The sequence below is a fragment of the Coregonus lavaretus genome (assembly GCF_964263955.1).
Source record: "Coregonus lavaretus genome assembly, contig: HAP1_SCAFFOLD_6331, whole genome shotgun sequence".
Taxonomy (NCBI): domain Eukaryota; kingdom Metazoa; phylum Chordata; class Actinopteri; order Salmoniformes; family Salmonidae; genus Coregonus; species Coregonus lavaretus.
The window spans coordinates 13,824-33,493 of record NW_028161100.1 but is presented as its reverse complement, the minus strand read 5'-3'; the positions used below and the strand labels follow the sequence as shown (position 1 = coordinate 33,493).

Here is a 19,670-nt window from a genome sequence, read left to right as displayed (position 1 = left end):
CCCCTGGGCGTGTTCTACTCCATCAGCCTGTCCTCTCTCCCCTGGGCGTGTTCTGCTCCATCAGCCTGTCCTCTGTCCCCTAGGCGTGTTCTGCTCCATCAGCCTGTCCTCTCTCCCCTGGGCGTGTTCTGCTCCATCAGCCTGTCCTCTCTCCCCTGGGCGTGTTCTGCTCCATCAGCCTGTCCTCTCTCCCCTGGGCGTGTTCCAGCTCCATCAGCCTGTCCTCTCTCCCCTGGGCGTGTTCCAGCTCCATCAGCCTGTCCTCTCTCCCCTGGGCGTGTTCCAGCTCCATCAGCCTGTCCTCTCTCCCCTGGGCGTGTTCCAGCTCCATCAGCCTGTCCTCTCTCCCCTGGGCGTGTTCTGCTCCTACTCTCTGAGCTGTCTCTGAGGTTGTGATGTCTGTGTGGGCATACCTGGTGGAGCCCCCTACTGGACAGGAAGACCAACAACAACCAGTGACTACACCATCATGGGACTTTACAAGAACATACAAACAGTGTCCTGATCATCCTGCCTTCTCCTGAAATGTTGTCTTGCACACTTTGCTTCTAACAATCCTAAATCCATGATGGGGAGTGTGCATGACCAATCCTAAATCCATGATGGGGAGTGTGCATGACCAATCCTAAATCCATGATGGGGAGTGTGCATGACCAATCCTAAATCCATGATGGGGTGTGTGCAAGTGTACACTTTGGTAGAAGGGTGGTGAATGGGGACACACAATAGAAAAACACACAGAGACAATGGCTTTGAGCAGGTTCTGTGTTTCATAGTAGGATATTATTACAGTAAGATCCCAACAGTATGTATTATATTCAACCTTAGGTCATAAAGATGTCATATTGAACCATTATAATGAATACACTTGGGGATCTCAGTGTGCTGGAGACATCATTGTTTTTGCTGATGGACACCAATTTCTGAACAATAAATCATAAATTACTTTTATATTGCTGGGTTGCTGATGAAGGCTACGGACCCAAAACTCGTTGGTTTTAACAATAAAGTAGGATTTTTTTTAATCAACTTCCACTATCCTCCAAGAGTTGCTGAATCTCTTCTTCAGTCTGCTACTCTATTCATACACCGTGGTTGGAGAGAGAGATAACATCAGTGTTTCTCTATTCATACACCGTGGTTGGAGAGAGAGATAACATCAGTGTTTCTCTATTCATACACCGTGGTTGGAGAGAGAGATAACAACAGTGTTTCTCTATTCATACACTGTGGTTGGAGAGAGAGATAACAACAGTGTTTCTCTATTCATACACCGTGGTTGGAGAGAGAGATAACATCAGTGTTTCTCTATTCATACACCGTGGTTGGAGAGAGAGATAACAACAGTTTTTCTCTATTCATACACCGTGGTTGGAGAGAGAGATAACATCAGTGTTTCTCTATTCATACACCGTGGTTGGAGAGAGCGATAACATCAGTGTTTCTCTATTCATACACCGTGGTTGGAGAGAGAGGTAACATCAGTGTTTCTCTATTCATACACCGTGGTTGGAGAGAGAGGTAACATCAGTGTTTCTCTATTCATACACCTTGGTTGGAGAGAGAGATAACATCAGTGTTTCTCTATTCATACACCGTGGTTGGAGAGAGAGATAACATCAGTGTTTCTCTATTCATACACCGTGGTTGGAGAGAGAGATAACATCAGTGTTTCTCTATTCATACACCTTGGTTGGAGAGAGAGATAACATCAGTGTTTCTCTATTCATACACCGTGGTTGGAGAGAGAGATAACATCAGTGTTTCTCTATTCATACACCTTGGTTGGAGAGAGAGTTAACATCAGTGTTTCTCTATTCATACACCGTGGTTGGAGAGAGAGATAACATCAGTGTTTCTCTATTCATACACCTTGGTTGGAGAGAGAGATAACAACAGTGTTTCTCTATTCATACACCGTGGTTGGAGAGAGAGATAACAACAGTGTTTCTCTATTCATACACCTTGGTTGGAGAGAGAGATAACATCAGTGTTTCTCTATTCATACACCTTGGTTGGAGAGAGAGATAACAACAGTGTTTCTCTATTCATACACCGTGGTTGGAGAGAGAGATAACATCAGTGTTTCTCTATTCATACACCGTGGTTGGAGAGAGAGATAACAACAGTGTTTCTCTATTCATACACCGTGGTTGGAGAGAGAGATAACAACAGTGTTTCTCTATTCATACACCGTGGTTGGAGAGAGAGATAACATCAGTGTTTCTCTATTCATACACCGTGGTTGGAGAGAGAGATAACATCAGTGTTTCTCTATTCATACACCGTGGTTGGAGAGAGATAACATCAGTGTTTCTCTATTCATACACCGTGGTTGGAGAGAGAGATAACATCAGTGTTTCTCTATTCATACACCGTGGTTGGAGAGAGAGATAACATCAGTGTTTCTCTATTCATACACCGTGGTTGGAGAGAGAGATAACATCAGTGTTTCTCTATTCATACACCGTGGTTGGAGAGAGAGATAACAACAGTGTTTCTCTATTCATACACCGTGGTTGGAGAGAGAGAGAACATCAGTGTTTCTCTATTCATACACCGTGGTTGGAGAGAGAGATAACATCAGTGTTTCTCTATTCATACACCGTGGTTGGAGAGAGAGGTCACATCAGTGTTTCTCTATTCATACACCGTGGTTGGAGAGAGAGATAACATCAGTGTTTCTCTATTCATACACCTTGGTTGGAGAGAGAGATAACAACAGTGTTTCTCTATTCATACACCGTGGTTGGAGAGAGGTAACATCAGTGTTTCTCTATTCATACACCGTGGTTGGAGAGAGAGATAATATCAGTGTTTCTCTATTCATACACCGTGGTTGGAGAGAGATAATATCAGTGTTTCTCTATTCATACACCGTGGTTGGAGAGAGATAATATCAGTGTTTCTCTATTCATACACCGTGGTTGGAGAGAGAGGTAATATCAGTGTTTCTCTATTCATACACCGTGGTTGGAGAGAGATAATATCAGTGTTTCTCTATTCATACACCGTGGTTGGAGAGAGATAATATCAGTGTTTCTCTATTCATTCACCGTGGTTGGAGAGAGAGGTCACATCAGTGTTTCTCTATTCATACACCGTGGTTGGAGAGAGAGGTAATATCAGTGTTTCTCTATTCATACACCGTGGTTGGAGAGAGAGGTCACATCAGTGTTTCTCTATTCATACACCGTGGTTGGAGAGAGGTAACATCAGTGTTTCTCTATTCATACACTGTGGTTGGAGAGAGGTAATATCAGTGTTTCTCTATTCGTACACCTTGGTTGGAGAGAGAGGTAATATCAGTGTTTCTCTATTCATACACCGTGGTTGGAGAGAGAGGTCACATCAGTGTTTCTCTATTCATACACCGTGGTTGGAGAGAGAGGTCACATCAGTGTTTCTCTATTCATACACCGTGGTTGGAGATAGGTAACATCAGTGTTTCTCTATTCATACACCGTGGTTGGAGAGAGGTAACATCAGTGTTTCTCTATTCATACACCGTGGTTGGAGAGAGAGGTCACATCAGTGTTTCTCTATTCATACACCGTGGTTGGAGAGAGGTCACATCAGTGTTTCTCTATTCATACACCGTGGTTGGAGAGAGAGGTCACATCAGTGTTTCTCTATTCATACACTGTGGTTGGAGAGAGGTAATATCAGTGTTTCTCTATTCATACACCGTGGTTGGAGAGAGAGGTCACATCAGTGTTTCTCTATTCATACACCGTGGTTGGAGAGAGAGGTCACATCAGTGTTTCTCTATTCATACACCGTGGTTGGAGATAGGTAACATCAGTGTTTCTCTATTCATACACCGTGGTTGGAGAGAGGTAACATCAGTGTTTCTCTATTCATACACCGTGGTTGGAGAGAGAGGTCACATCAGTGTTTCTCTATTCATACACCGTGGTTGGAGAGAGGTAACATCAGTGTTTCTCTATTCATACACCGTGGTTGGAGAGAGAGGTCACATCAGTGTTTCTCTATTCATACATTATTTCTCTATTCATACATATTCTCCTGAGTGGCGCAGTGGTCTAAGGCACTGCATCGCAGTGCTAACTGTGCCACTAGAGATCCTGGTTCGTATCCAGGCCCTGTCGCAGCCGGCCGCGACCGGGAGACTCATGGGCGGCGCACAATTGGCCCAGCGTCGTCCAGGGTAGGGGAGGGAATGGCCGGCAGGGATGTAGCTCAGTTGATAGAGCATGGCGTTTGCAACGCCAGGGTTGTGGGTTCGATTCCCACGGGGGGCCAGTATAAAAAAATAAAAAAAATAATGTATTCACTAACTGTAAGTCGCTCTGGATAAGAGCGTCTGCTAAATGACTCAAATGTAAATGTATACACCGTGGTTGGAGAAAGAGGTCACATCAGTGTTTCTCTATTCATACACCGTGGTTGGACAGAGAGGTCACATAAGTGTTTCTCTATTCATACACCGTGGTTGGAGAGAGAGGTCACATCAGTGTTTCTCTATTCATACACTGTGGTTGGAGAGATAGGTCACATCAGTGTTTCTCTATTCATACACCGTGGTTGGAGAGAGAGGTAATATCAGTGTTTCTCTATTCATACACCGTGGTTGGAGAGAGAGATAATATCAGTGTTGCTTTCCGTATTACTGGTGGCTGTCAGTAGATTATCATTGATATTACAGTATACTGCTGTAAACTCAAGGACAGTTTTAGCCCATTGGTGATTACACCATAATGACCTGTCTTTATCAAGGACAGTTTTAGCCCATTGGTGATTACACCATAATTTATCAAGGACAGTTTTAGCCCATTGGTGATTACACCATAATTTATCAAGGACAGTTTTAGCCCATTGGTGATTACACCATAATTTATCAAGGACAGTTTTAGCCCATTGGTGATTACACCATAATGACCTGTCTTTATCAATGACAGTTTTAACCCATTGGTGATTACACCATAATGACCAGTCTTTATCAAGGACAGTTTTAGCCCATTGGTGATTACACCATAATGACCTGTCTTTATCAAGGACAGTTTTGGCCCATTGGTGATTACACCATAATGACCTGTCTTTATCAAGGACAGTTTTAACCCACTGGTGATTACACCATAATGACCTGTCTTTATCAAGGACAGTTTTAACCCATTGGTGATTACACCATAATGACCTGTCTTTATCAAGGACAGTTTTAACCCATTGGTGATTACACCATAATGACCTGTCTTTATCAAGGACAGTTTTAACCCATTGGTGATTACACCATAATGACCTGTCTTTATCAAGGACAGTTTTAACCCATTGGTGATTACACCATAATGACCTGTCTTTATCAAGGACAGTTTTAACCCACTGGTGATTACACCATAATGACCTGTCTTTATCAAGGACAGTTTTAACCCATTGGTGATTACACCATAATGACCTGTCTTTATCAAGGACAGTTTTAGCCCATTGGTGATTACACCATAATGACCTGTCTTTATCAAGGACAGTTTTAACCCATTGGTGATTACACCATAATGACCTGTCTTTATCAAGGACAGTTTTAACCCATTGGTGATTACACCATAATGACCTGTCTTTATCAAGGACAGTTTTAACCCACTGGTGATTACACCATAATGACCTGTCTTTATCAAGGACAGTTTTAACCCATTGGTGATTACACCATAATGACCTGTCTTTATCAAGGACAGTTTTAACCCATTGGTGATTACACCATAATGACCTGTCTTTATCAAGGACAGTTTTAGCCCATTGGTGATTACACCATAATGACCTGTCTTTATCAAGGACAGTTTTAACCCATTGGTGATTACACCATAATGACCTGTCTTTATCAAGGACAGTTTTAACCCATTGGTGATTACACCATAATGACCTGTCTTTATCAAGGACAGTTTTAACCCACTGGTGATTACACCATAATGACCTGTCTTTATCAAGGACAGTTTTAACCCATTGGTGATTACACCATAATGACCTGTCTTTATCAAGGACAGTTTTAGCCCATTGGTGATTACACCATAATGACCTGTCTTTATCAAGGACAGTTTTAACCCATTGGTGATTACACCATAATGACCTGTCTTTATCAAGGACAGTTTTAACCCACTGGTGATTACACCATAATGACCTGTCTTTATCAAGGACAGTTTTAACCCATTGGTGATTACACCATAATGACCTGTCTTTATCAAGGACAGTTTTAACCCATTGGTGATTACACCATAATGACCTGTCTTTATCAAGGACAGTTTTAGCCCATTGGTGATTACACCATAATGACCTGTCTTTATCAAGGACAGTTTTAACCCACTGGTGATTACACCATAATGACCTGTCTTTATCAAGGACAGTTTTAGCCCATTGGTGATTACACCATAATGACCTGTCTTTATCAAGGACAGTTTTAACCCATTGGTGATTACACCATAATGACCTGTCTTTATCAAGGACAGTTTTAACCCATTGGTGATTACACCATAATGACCTGTATTTATTAAAGCTATTAATTATATTACTTCAATATTAAAACTATTAATGAGCAATATAATTGTTGTTATTGAATCAACTACTTATTTTATTATTATGCCATAAACTTATTTTCACTTTATTATTAAAACAATTACTTAAAGGAAAATTCCACCTCAAAACGATATTTTGGTAAAAGTGCATCATACCGGTTGTATTTCTGTATTTTGAAAGTTATATAAGGACACCATCGTGTTCGTGAGAAGACCGATTTTCGGGATGTCTCATGGTCTGACAAGCACAGCTATAACTCGGCCACCTTATTATTTTTTATTATTTTTATTTTTTAGTCATTTAGCAGACGCTCTTATCCAGAGCGACTTACAGGAGCAATTAGGGTTAAGTGCCTTGCTCAAGAGCACGTCGGCAGATTTTTCACCTAGTCGGCTCGGGGATTAGAACCAGCGACCTTTCGGTTACTGGCACAATGCTCTTAACCACTAAGCCACCTGCCCCAGATGCAGAGGAACGACGTAGACTGATGCGGTGGATTGAGACGTAGCCCATGCAAAATAAAACCCCAGATATCTCTGGCTTAAACTGAGTGGTTTTGATGGGGATTTTTTTATTACGTTATGTCAATAGACTCATAAGGATATTAACATCTGTGTTTATCAAAGATAGTGAAAGCACTGGGTGGCCGTACTTACATTTTCTAATAAAAGCTAAATTAGTATTTAATAATGTATTTACATCCCTGTCAAATGAACCTTTGTGAACAGCGGTGTTCATCACTTCAACTACCAGTGGACCTAATTGGTTCCAACAGCTTAGTGGTTAAGAGCGTTGTGCAAAGTAACCGAAAGGTCGCTGGTTCTAATCCCCGAGCCGACTAGGTGAAAAATCTGCCGACGTGCCCTTGAGCAAGGCACTTAACCCTAATTGCTCCTGTAAGTCGCTCTGGATAAGAGCGTCTGCTAAATGACTAAAAATAAATAGACCTCAGGAGGAAAACCGTCCCAACCAGGTGATCTGCCTTTATTCCTGTTATCTAGTGTCCTTTTGAGTTCATGGAGAGAGAAGCTTCCTCTGTTGAGAGAAGAGGAGTTCTTCTATCTTTAAAAAAAAAAGGACTCGATCTGTCTTGGTGTGGATGTACAATCAGAGGTGTACAATTCTTTCTAGAAAGGGAGAATCTTTGGTTGATTCATTTGGGTTCTGATAGTAATTCTCCTGTTTCAGATTCAATAGTTGCTTCATCAGCTAATTGATCATTACTGCGTAGCTCGTTAGCCAGTAGACGATTGGGTGGATTACCATGGAAGGTTTATCAGCTAATTGATCGTTACTGCGTAGCTCGTTAGCCAGTAGACGATTGGGTGGATTACCATGGATGGTTTATCAGCTAATTGATCGTTACTGCGTAGCTCGTTAGCCAGTAGACGATTGGGTGGATTACCATGGATGGTTTATCAGCTAATTGATCGTTACTGCGTAGCTCGTTAGCCAGTAGACGATTGGGTGGATTACCATGGATGGTTTATCAGCTAATTGATCGTTACTGCGTAGCTCGTTAGCCAGTAGACGATTGGGTGGATTACCATGGATGGTTTATCAGCTAATTGATCGTTACTGCGTAGCTCGTTAGCCAGTAGACGATTGGGTGGATTACCATGGATGGTTTATCAGCTAATTGATCATTACTGTGTAGCTCGTTAGCCAGTAGACGACCTGGTGGATTACCATGGATGGTTTATCAGCTAATTGATCGTTACTGCGTAGCTCGTTAGCCAGTAGACGACCTGGTGGATTACCATGGATGGTTTATCAGCTAATTGATCATTACTGTGTAGCTCGTTAGCCAGTAGACGACCTGGTGGATTACCATGGATGGTTTATCAGCTAATTGATCGTTACTGCGTAGCTCGTTAGCCAGTAGACGACCTGGTGGATTACCATGGATGGTTTATCAGCTAATTGATCATTACTGTGTAGCTCGTTAGCCAGTAGACGACAGGGTGGATTACCATGGATGGTTTATCAGCTAATTGATCATTACTGTGTAGCTCGTTAGCCAGTAGACGACTGGGTGGATTACCATGGATGGTTTATCAGCTAATTGATCATTACTGCGTAGCTCGTTAGCCAGTAGACGACCTGGTGGATTACCATGGATGGTTTATCAGCTAATTGATCGTTACTGTGTAGCTCGTTAGCCAGTAGACGACCGGGTGGATTACCATGGATGGTTTATCAGCTAATTGATCATTACTGCGTAGCTCGTTAGCCAGTAGACGACCTGGTGGATTACCATGGATGGTTTATCAGCTAATTGATCGTTACTGTGTAGCTCGTTAGCCAGTAGACGACTGGGTGGATTACCATGGATGGTTTATCAGCTAATTGATCGTTACTGTGTAGCTCGTTAGCCAGTAGACGACTGGGTGGATTACCATGGATGGTTTATCAGCTAATTGATCATTACTGCGTAGCTCGTTAGCCAGTAGACGACCGGGTGGATTACCATGGATGGTTTATCAGCTAATTGATCATTACTGTGTAGCTCGTTAGCCAGTAGACGACCGGGTGGATTACCATGGATGGTTTATCAGCTAATTGATCATTACTGCGTAGCTCGTTAGCCAGTAGACGACCGGGTGGATTACCATGGATGGTTTATCAGCTAATTGATCGTTACTGCGTAGCTCGTTAGCCAGTAGACGACCGGGTGGATTACCATGGATGGTTTATCAGCTAATTGATCATTACTGTGTAGCTCGTTAGCCAGTAGACGACTGGGTGGATTACCATGGATGGTTTATCAGCTAATTGATCGTTACTGCGTAGCTCGTTAGCCAGTAGACGACCGGGTGGATTACCATGGATGGTTTATCAGCTAATTGATCATTACTGTGTAGCTCGTTAGCCAGTAGACGACCGGGTGGATTACCATGGATGTTATGGTTGAGTCTAACTCCATGGATACCAAACTCTGTCTTATCAATATTATTATTATTATTATTATTATTATTATACTTATTATTAACTCTTATCAATAGATTTAGTTCTGTCTTGACTTTGTTTGTTGAAAACGCTCCAACGTCGTTTAAACAACTTTTCCAATTCTGATATCTTCTCTAATTGTGATTTATTCATTTATTTAATTGTGATTTAGTCACCTTTGGTGGCATCCCATAGAATCCGGGGGGGGGGGGGGGAGGGGTCGGGGGGGTTATTGACGAATTTTCGTTAATAATTTTGAATTCATCCAATTCAGTTTTAAATTGTCACAGAACGTTTTATTTTGTAGTAAGGAAACATTCCTACTGAGGCTCCCGAGTGGCACAGCGGTTTAAGGCACTGCATCTCAGTGCTTGAGGTGTCACTACAGACCCCCTGGTTCGATTCCAGGCTGTATCACAACCGGCTGTGATTGGGAGTCCCATAGGGCGGCACACAATTGGCCCAGCGCCGTCCGGGGTTTGGCCGGTGTAGGCCGTCATTGTAAATAAGAATTTGTTCTTAACTGACTTGCCTAGTTAAATAAAAGGTTAAAAATTAAAGCTGTTTGAGGAGATTCTGAAGCCCTTTGGACCTTTTATTTTTTTATTTTTTTATTTGTCATTTAGCAGACGCTCTTATCCAGAGCGACTTACAGGAGCAATTAGGGTTAAGTGCCTTGCTCAAGGGCACATCAACAGATTTTTCACCTAGTCGGCTCGGGGATTAGAACCAGCGACCTTTCGGTTACTGGCACAACGCTCTTAACCACTAAGCTACCTGCCAGACCTTGGTACCATTTAGGATTCATTCATCCTCATAATAACTAGACAATCCAGATAGTTTGAGCGTTGCTAGAACAGCCGGTTTGTCTCTGCATCATTCTACTGGGAAAACAACGCACAGCAATATATCATCATTGGAAGTCTCCCAAATGGAACCCTATTCCCTATACAGTACACTACTGTTGACCACAGCACCATGGGAATACAGGGAATAGGGTGTCATTTGGGATTGTATTTTGATAAAGCAGAGGATTGTGTGCAGCGAGCCGAGCGGTTAAATCAATTGCTGTGTTCAGCTTCAGTCAACGATTTAATGAGTGATTTTCTGCCAATTACACACTCTGTTTCCATGACGACCGACTGACACCGCTTCTGTGTGTGTGTGTCTGTGTGTGTGTGTGTCTGTGTGTGTGTGTGTGTGTGTGGAGGGACTCAGTCACTCTCTTCTCCCATAACTAAGCCTGTCTAAGTCTATAATTCCATCAATGTGATCAATTCATTTCCTCCAAACTACACAGAAGAGTTGAAGCCTTATAATCTTCTTGGCACCACTATTCACAACTTATTTGACGTTTTAAAGGAATGAAGGAAACGGGATGAGAAAAGTCACTTTAGACAGCTAAGAAACAGACAGAGTCAATGGCACCCTATTCCCTGTATAGTGTAAAGGGCCCACAGGGATATGGTCCAAAGTAGTGCACTATTTAGGGAATAGGGTGCTATTTGGGACACAGATAGAGATAGAGCAAGACTTGAGCTAAGGGACAGCCAACCAGCCAGCTAGTCAAACCAGCCAGCCAGCCAGCCAAGCCAGTCAGCCAGCCAAACCAGACAGTGAAACCAGTCAGCCAACCTGCCAGCCATACCAGTCAGCCAACGTGCCAATCTGCCAGCCAAACCAGCCAGCCAGCCAGTCAAACCAGCCAGCCAACCTGTCAGCCAAACCAGTCAGCCAACCTGCCAGCCAGCCAGCCAAACCAGTCAGCCAACCTGCCAGCCAGCCAGCCAAACCAGTCAGCCAACCTGCCAGCCAGCCAGCCAAACCAGTCAGCCAAACCAGTCAGCCAAACCAGTCAGCCAACCTGCCAGCCAGCCAGCCAAACCAGTCAGCCAATCTGCCAGCCAGCCAATCTGCCAGCCAGCCAGCCAAACCAGTCAGCCAACCAGTCAGCCAAACCAGTCAGCCAAACCAGTCAGCCAAACCAGTCAGCCAACCAGTCAGCCAAACCAGTCAGCCAAACCAGTCAGCCAAACCAGTCAGCCAAACCAGTCAGCCAAACTAGTCAGCCAATCTGCCAGCAAGGCAGCCAGCCAAACCAGCCAGCAAAACACTTGAGCCAACATGGAAAGCCGCAAACACTGAGCCGAAATGGGAAACATCTAAAATGGCCGTGTGAGAAGGGTTGGTGTTCTTACTGGGTCTGCGCAGCTGCAAAGAGTTACCTCTCGCTGCAGTGGTGTTGGTGGAAACTGGCCCACCGTAGGGCTCCGACTGTAGATCCAGCTCCATGTAGAGCAGCTCTCTGCTAGCTCTGTTAGCTTTAGCCGCGGGGCTAACGGGGATGTTGACGTAGTTCACACTGGGGTCGCTGTGGTGATGGCGACGCCTGTCCAGGACTGATGACATCATCATGGTAGAAGCATCCGGAGGGAACTTAAAGAAACTCCCTGGGAGAATGACAGAGAGACAGTCAGACAGACACTCCCTGGGAGAATGACAGAGAGACAGTCAGACAGACACTCCCTGGGAGAATGACAGAGAGACAGTCAGACAGACACTACCTGGGAGAATGACAGAGAGACAGACACTACCTGGGAGAATGACAGAGAGACAGTCAGACAGACACTACCTGGGAGAATGACAGAGAGACAGACACTACCTGGGAGAATGACAGAGAGACAGACACTCCCTGGGAGAATGACAGAGAGACAGACACTCCCTGGGAGAATGACAGAGAGACAGACAGACAGACACTACCTGGGAGAATGACAGAGAGACAGTCAGACAGACACTACCTGGGAGAATGACAGAGAGACAGTCAGACAGACACTACCTGGGGGAATGACAGAGAGACAGTCAGACAGACACTACCTGGGAGAATGACAGAGAGACAGACACTACCTGGGAGAATGACAGAGAGACAGTCAGACAGACACTACCTGGGAGAATGACAGAGAGACAGTCAGACAGACACTACCTGGGAGAATGACAGAGAGACAGTCAGACAGAAACTCCCTGGGAGAATGACAGACAGACAGTCAGACAGACACTCCCTGGGAGAATGACAGAGAGACAGACAGACAGACACTACCTGGGAGAATGACAGAGAGACAGACAGACAGACACTCCCTGGGAGAATGACAGAGAGACAGTCAGACAGACACTCCCTGGGAGAATGACAGAGAGACAGTCAGACAGACACTCCCTGGGAGAATGACAGAGAGACAGTCAGACAGACACTACCTGGGAGAATGACAGAGAGACAGTCAGACAGACACTCCCTGGGAGAATGACAGAGAGACAGTCAGACAGACACTCCCTGGGAGAATGACAGAGAGACAGTCAGACAGACACTACCTGGGAGAATGACAGAGAGACAGTCAGACAGACACTACCAGGGAGAATGACAGAGAGACAGTCAGACAGACACTACCTGGGAGAATGACAGAGAGACAGTCAGACAGACACTACCTGGGAGAATGACAGAGAGACAGTCAGACAGACACTCCCTGGGAGAATGACAGAGAGACAGTCAGACAGACACTCCCTGGGAGAATGACAGAGAGACAGTCAGACAGACACTCCCTGGGAGAATGACAGAGAGACAGTCAGACAGACACTACCTGGGAGAATGACAGAGAGACAGACACTCCCTGGGAGAATGACAGAGAGACAGTCAGACAGACACTCCCTGGGAGAATGACAGAGAGACAGTCAGACAGACACTACCTGGGAGAATGACAGAGAGACAGTCAGACAGACACTACCAGGGAGAATGACAGAGAGACAGTCAGACAGACACTCCCTGGGAGAATGACAGAGAGACAGTCAGACAGACACTACCAGGGAGAATGACAGAGAGACAGTCAGACAGACACTACCTGGGAGAATGACAGAGAGACAGTCAGACAGACACTCCCTGGGAGAATGACAGAGAGACAGTCAGACAGACACTACCAGGGAGAATGACAGAGAGACAGTCAGACAGACACTACCTGGGAGAATGACAGAGAGACAGTCAGACAGACACTACCTGGGAGAATGACAGAGAGACAGTCAGACAGACACTACCAGGGAGAATGACAGAGAGACAGTCAGACAGACACTCCCTGGGAGAATGACAGAGAGACAGTCAGACAGACACTACCAGGGAGAATGACAGAGAGACAGTCAGACAGACACTACCTGGGAGAATGACAGAGAGACAGTCAGACAGACACTCCCTGGGAGAATGACAGAGAGACAGTCAGACAGACACTACCAGGGAGAATGACAGAGAGACAGTCAGACAGACACTACCTGGGAGAATGACAGAGAGACAGTCAGACAGACACTACCAGGGAGAATGACAGAGAGACAGTCAGACAGACACTACCTGGGAGAATGACAGAGAGACAGTCAGACAGACACTCCCTGGGAGAATGACAGAGAGACAGTCAGACAGACACTACCAGGGAGAATGACAGAGAGACAGTCAGACAGACACTACCTGGGAGAATGACAGAGAGACAGTCAGACAGACACTACCAGGGAGAATGACAGAGAGACAGTCAGACAGACACTACCTGGGAGAATGACAGAGAGACAGTCAGACAGACACTCCCTGGGAGAATGACAGAGAGACAGTCAGACAGACACTACCAGGGAGAATGACAGAGAGACAGTCAGACAGACACTCCCTGGGAGAATGACAGAGAGACAGTCAGACAGACACTACCAGGGAGAATGACAGAGAGACAGTCAGCCAGACACTACCTGGGAGAATGACAGAGAGACAGTCAGACAGACACTACCAGGGAGAATGACAGAGAGACAGTCAGACAGACACTACCTGGGAGAATGACAGAGAGACAGTCAGACAGACACTCCCTGGGAGAATGACAGAGAGAAAGTCAGACAGACACTACCAGGGAGAATGACAGAGAGACAGTCAGACAGACACTCCCTGGGAGAATGACAGAGAGACAGTCAGACAGACACTACCAGGGAGAATGACAGAGAGACAGTCAGACAGACACTACCTGGGAGAATGACAGAGAGACAGTCAGACAGACACTACCAGGGAGAATGACAGAGAGACAGTCAGACAGAGAGACAGTCAGACACTTATGGGAAGCAGGACCATTGAAATAGAATATCATTCTGTGAGCAGGACAACATGTAAAGTGTGATGGAGCGGTATGAGTAACCTACGATTATCAACAGCCATATTTTCAAACCCTCACGATGAAGGACATGTCCACATGAAAAGGTATTTAAACAGATACAAGACAAACCGTTTAAAGTCAAGTAGATCGTGTCATGTTAGTAAAACGATATCAAATAAAAACAACAACAACCAGGATGCATTGCTCTCACCACCAGAGCCTGAGGTTTGCCTGCTTAGGGTCATCGTGCCGGGGGGAGGTGGGGGTGTGGGGGAATAGGAGGGTGAGAGAGGGTGAGAGAGGCCCGCCTCACCCCGCCATACCTCTCTACACTGGGGGGGTGTATCTGAGAAAAGTAGGGCAGTATTGAATGTTAACACCAACAGGTTTATGAATATATAGAGACCATTTAGTTCTGCTACAATGTTACCATTAGAATGATGGTGTAAATACAGACAGACATATGCAGAAAGACAGACAGACAGACAGACAGACAGACAGACATATGCAGAAAGACAGACAGACAGACGCAGAAAGACAGACAGACATATGCAGAAAGACAGACAGACAGATGCAGAAAGACAGACAGACACAGACAGACAGACAGACAGACAGACAGATGCAGAAAGACAGACAGATGCAGAAAGACAGACAGACAGACAGACATATGCAGAAAGACAGACAGACATATGCAGAAAGACAGACATATGCAGAAAGACAGACAGACAGACAGACAGACAGATGCAGAAAGACAGACAGATGCAGAAAGACAGACAGACAGACGCAGACAGACAGACAGACAGACAGACAGACAGACAGATGCAGAAAGACAGACAGACAGACAGACAGACGCAGACAGACAGACATACGCAGACAGACAGACAGATGCAGAAAGACAGACAGATGCAGAAAGACAGACAGACAGACGCAGACAGACAGACAGACAGACAGACAGACGTAGAAAGACAGACAGACAGACAGACAGACCTGGTGTTGGGGAGAGTCCTGAATGTGAAGGGCTGTTTGTCTAAAATGGAACCGAAATAGGAAAATATTAGATAACACAATATACTACAACACATTATACTACATCACATTATACTACAGTACATTATACTACAGTACATTATAATACAGTACATTATAATACAACACATTATACTACAACACATTATACTACAGTACATTATACTACAACACATTATACTACAGTACATTATACTACAACACATTATACTACAGTACATTATACTACAGCACATTATACTACAGCACATTATACTACAGCACATTATACTACAGTACATTATACTACAGTACATTATACTACAACACATTATACTACAGCACATTATACTACAACACATTATACTACAGTACATTATACTACAACACAACACATTATACTACAACACATTATACTACAACACATTATACTACAACACATTATACTACAGTACATTATACTACAACACATACTACAGTACATTATACTACAGCACATTATACTACAGCACATTATACTACAGTACATTATACTACAGCACATTATACTACAGTACATTATACTACAGTACATTATACTACAACACATTATACTACAGCACATTATACTACAACACATTATACTACAGTACATTATACTACAACACAACACATTATACTACAACACATTATACTACAACACATTATACTACAGCACATTATACTACAGCACATTATACTACAGCACATTATACTACAACACATTATACTACAACACATTATACTACAACATTATACTACAGTACATTATACTACAACACATTATACTACAACACATTATACTACAGTACATTATACTACAACACATTATACTACAACACATTATACTACAGTACATTATACTACAACACAACACATTATACTACAACACATTATACTACAACACATTATACTACAACACATTATACTACAGCACATTATACTACATTACATTATACTACAGTACATTATACTACAGTACATTATACTACAACACATTATACTACAGTACATTATACTACAGTACATTATACTACTGTACATTATACTACAGTACATTATACTACAGTACATTATACACACTCTCCCTCTCTTCTATCTTTTTAGGAGACGTTTTCTTCAGGTTATTGTCTGATTTGGTTATTAAAACCCATGGCATTGCTTTTCTTATATCAGTTTTCTTTGACAACACACTGAGTTTGACAAGTTCTCTTTGATAACACTGTGAGGATGATGACTGTTAATCTGATTAGTAGTCAGTACTGTGAGGATGATGACTGTTAATCTGATTACTTCTCAGCGCTCAACAGATGGAGGAGGGAACACACGTTCCAAATGGCACCTTATTCCCTATATAGTGCACTACTTCCTACCAGGACCATAGGCACTGTATAGGGAATAGGGTGCTATTTGGGACACAGACATTGCTTGGGCAGAGACACATGGGAAGGTTAAAGTCAAGGAGATAGTGAGTGGTAAGATGTTGTTGTTGTTGTTGTTGGAACAATAAATGGTCGGTGAATACTTCACACTTACACTCGTAGCAGAGCTGAAAGAGGAACCTTTCTCAAAAATAATAATAATATATGCCTAGCAGAAGCTTTTATCCAAAGCAACTTTCAGTCATGCTGCATTCAGTTTACATATGGCTGGTTCCGGGAATCAGACCCACAACCCTGGTGTTGCAAGCTCCACGCTCTACCAACTGAACCATACAGGACCACCACTAACATGGTGACCACACCAAGCTCCATGCTCTACCAACTGAACCATACAGGACCACTACTAACATGGTGACCACACCAAGCTCCACACTCAACCAACTGAACCATACAGGACCACTACTAACATGGTGACCACACCAAGCTCCACGCTCTACCAACTGAACCATACAGGACCACTACTAACATGGTGACCACACCAAGCTCCACGCTCTACCAACTGAACCATACAGGACCACTACTAACATGGTGACCACACCAAGCTCCACGCTCTACCAACTGAACCATACAGGACCACTACTAACATGGTGACCACACCAAGCTCCACGCTCTACCAACTGAACCATACAGGACCACTACTAACATGGTGACCACACCAAGCTCCACGCTCTACCAACTGAACCATACAGGACCACTACTAACATGGTGACCACACCAAGCTCCACGCTCTACCAACTGAACCATACAGTACCACTACTAACATGGTGACCACACCAAGCTCCACCAACTGAACCATACAGGACCACTACTAACATGGTGACCACACAAAGCTCCACGCTCTACCAACTGAACCATACAGGACCACTACTAACATGGTGACCACACCAAGCTCCACCAACTGAACCATACAGGACCACCACTAACCTGGTGACCACACCAAGCTCCATGCTCTACCAACTGAACCATACAGGACCACTACTAACATGGTGACCACACCAAGCTCCACACTCAACCAACTGAACCATACAGGACCACTACTAACATGGTGACCACACCAAGCTCCACGCTCTACCAACTGAACCATACAGGACCACTACTAACATGGTGATCACACCAAGCTCCACGCTCTACCAACTGAACCATACAGGACCACTACTAACATGGTGACCACACCAAGCTCCACGCTCTACCAACTGAACCATACAGTACCACTACTAACATGGTGACCACACCAAGCTCCACGCTCTACCAACTGAACCATACAGGACCACTACTAACATGGTGACCACACCAAGCTCCACGCTCTACCAACTGAACCATACAGTACCACTACTAACATGGTGACCACACCAAGCTCCACCAACTGAACCATACAGGACCACTACTAACATGGTGACCACACCAAGCTCCACGCTCTACCAACTGAACCATACAGGACCACTACTAACATGGTGACCACACCAAGCTCCACCAACTGAACCATACAGGACCACCACTAACCTGGTGACCACACCAAGCTCCACGCTCTACCAACTGAACCATACAGGACCACTACTAACATGGTGACCACACCAAGCTCCACGCTCTACCAACTGAACCATACAGGACCACTACTAACATGGTGACCACACCAAGCTCCACCAACTGAACCATACAGGACCACCACTAACCTGGTGACCACACCAAGCTCCATGCTCTACCAACTGAACCATACAGGACCACTACTAACATGGTGACCACACCAAGCTCCACGCTCTACCAACTGAACCATACAGTACCACTACTAACATGGTGACCACACCAAGCTCCACCAACTGAACCATACAGGACCACTACTAACATGGTGACCACACAAAGCTCCACGCTCTACCAACTGAACCATACAGGACCACTACTAACATGGTGACCACACCAAGCTCCACCAACTGAACCATACAGGACCACCACTAACCTGGTGACCACACCAAGCTCCATGCTCCACCAACTGAACCATACAGGACCACTACTAACATGGTGACCACACCAAGCTCCACGCTCTACCAACTGAACCATACAGTACCACTACTAACATGGTGACCACACCAAGCTCCACCAACTGAACCATACAGGACCACTACTAACATGGTGACCACACAAAGCTCCACGCTCTACCAACTGAACCATACAGGACCACTACTAACATGGTGACCACACCAAGCTCCACCAACTGAACCATACAGGACCACCACTAACCTGGTGACCACACCAAGCTCCATGCTCTACCAACTGAACCATACAGGACCACTACTAACATGGTGACCACACCAAGCTCCACACTCAACCAACTGAACCATACAGGACCACTACTAACATGGTGACCACACCAAGCTCCACGCTCTACCAACTGAACCATACAGGACCACTACTAACATGGTGACCACACCAAGCTCCACGCTCTACCAACTGAACCATACAGGACCACTACTAACATGGTGACCACACCAAGCTCCACGCTCTACCAACTGACCATACAGGACAACCACTAACATGGTGACCACACCAAGCTCCACGCTCTACCAACTGAACCATACAGGACCACAACTAACAT

The 19,670-nt window shown here is 44.5% G+C and overlaps 1 pseudogene across 1 annotated transcript in view; it reads right to left on the bottom strand.

The window, feature by feature from the left end:
* Window positions 1–291: 291 nt before the first annotated feature.
* The window catches only part of LOC311121097, a 30,115-nt pseudogene continuing 10,736 nt past the window's right edge, over window positions 292–19,670 (bottom strand). Inside the window, exons 4-7 of the transcript in view lie at window positions 15,606–15,645; window positions 14,830–14,964; window positions 11,667–11,918; window positions 292–429 (exon numbers count right to left, since the gene is read on the bottom strand). The product of the transcript in view is annotated as an uncharacterized misc_RNA (transcript). The remainder of the gene's footprint in view (window positions 430–11,666; window positions 11,919–14,829; window positions 14,965–15,605; window positions 15,646–19,670) is intronic.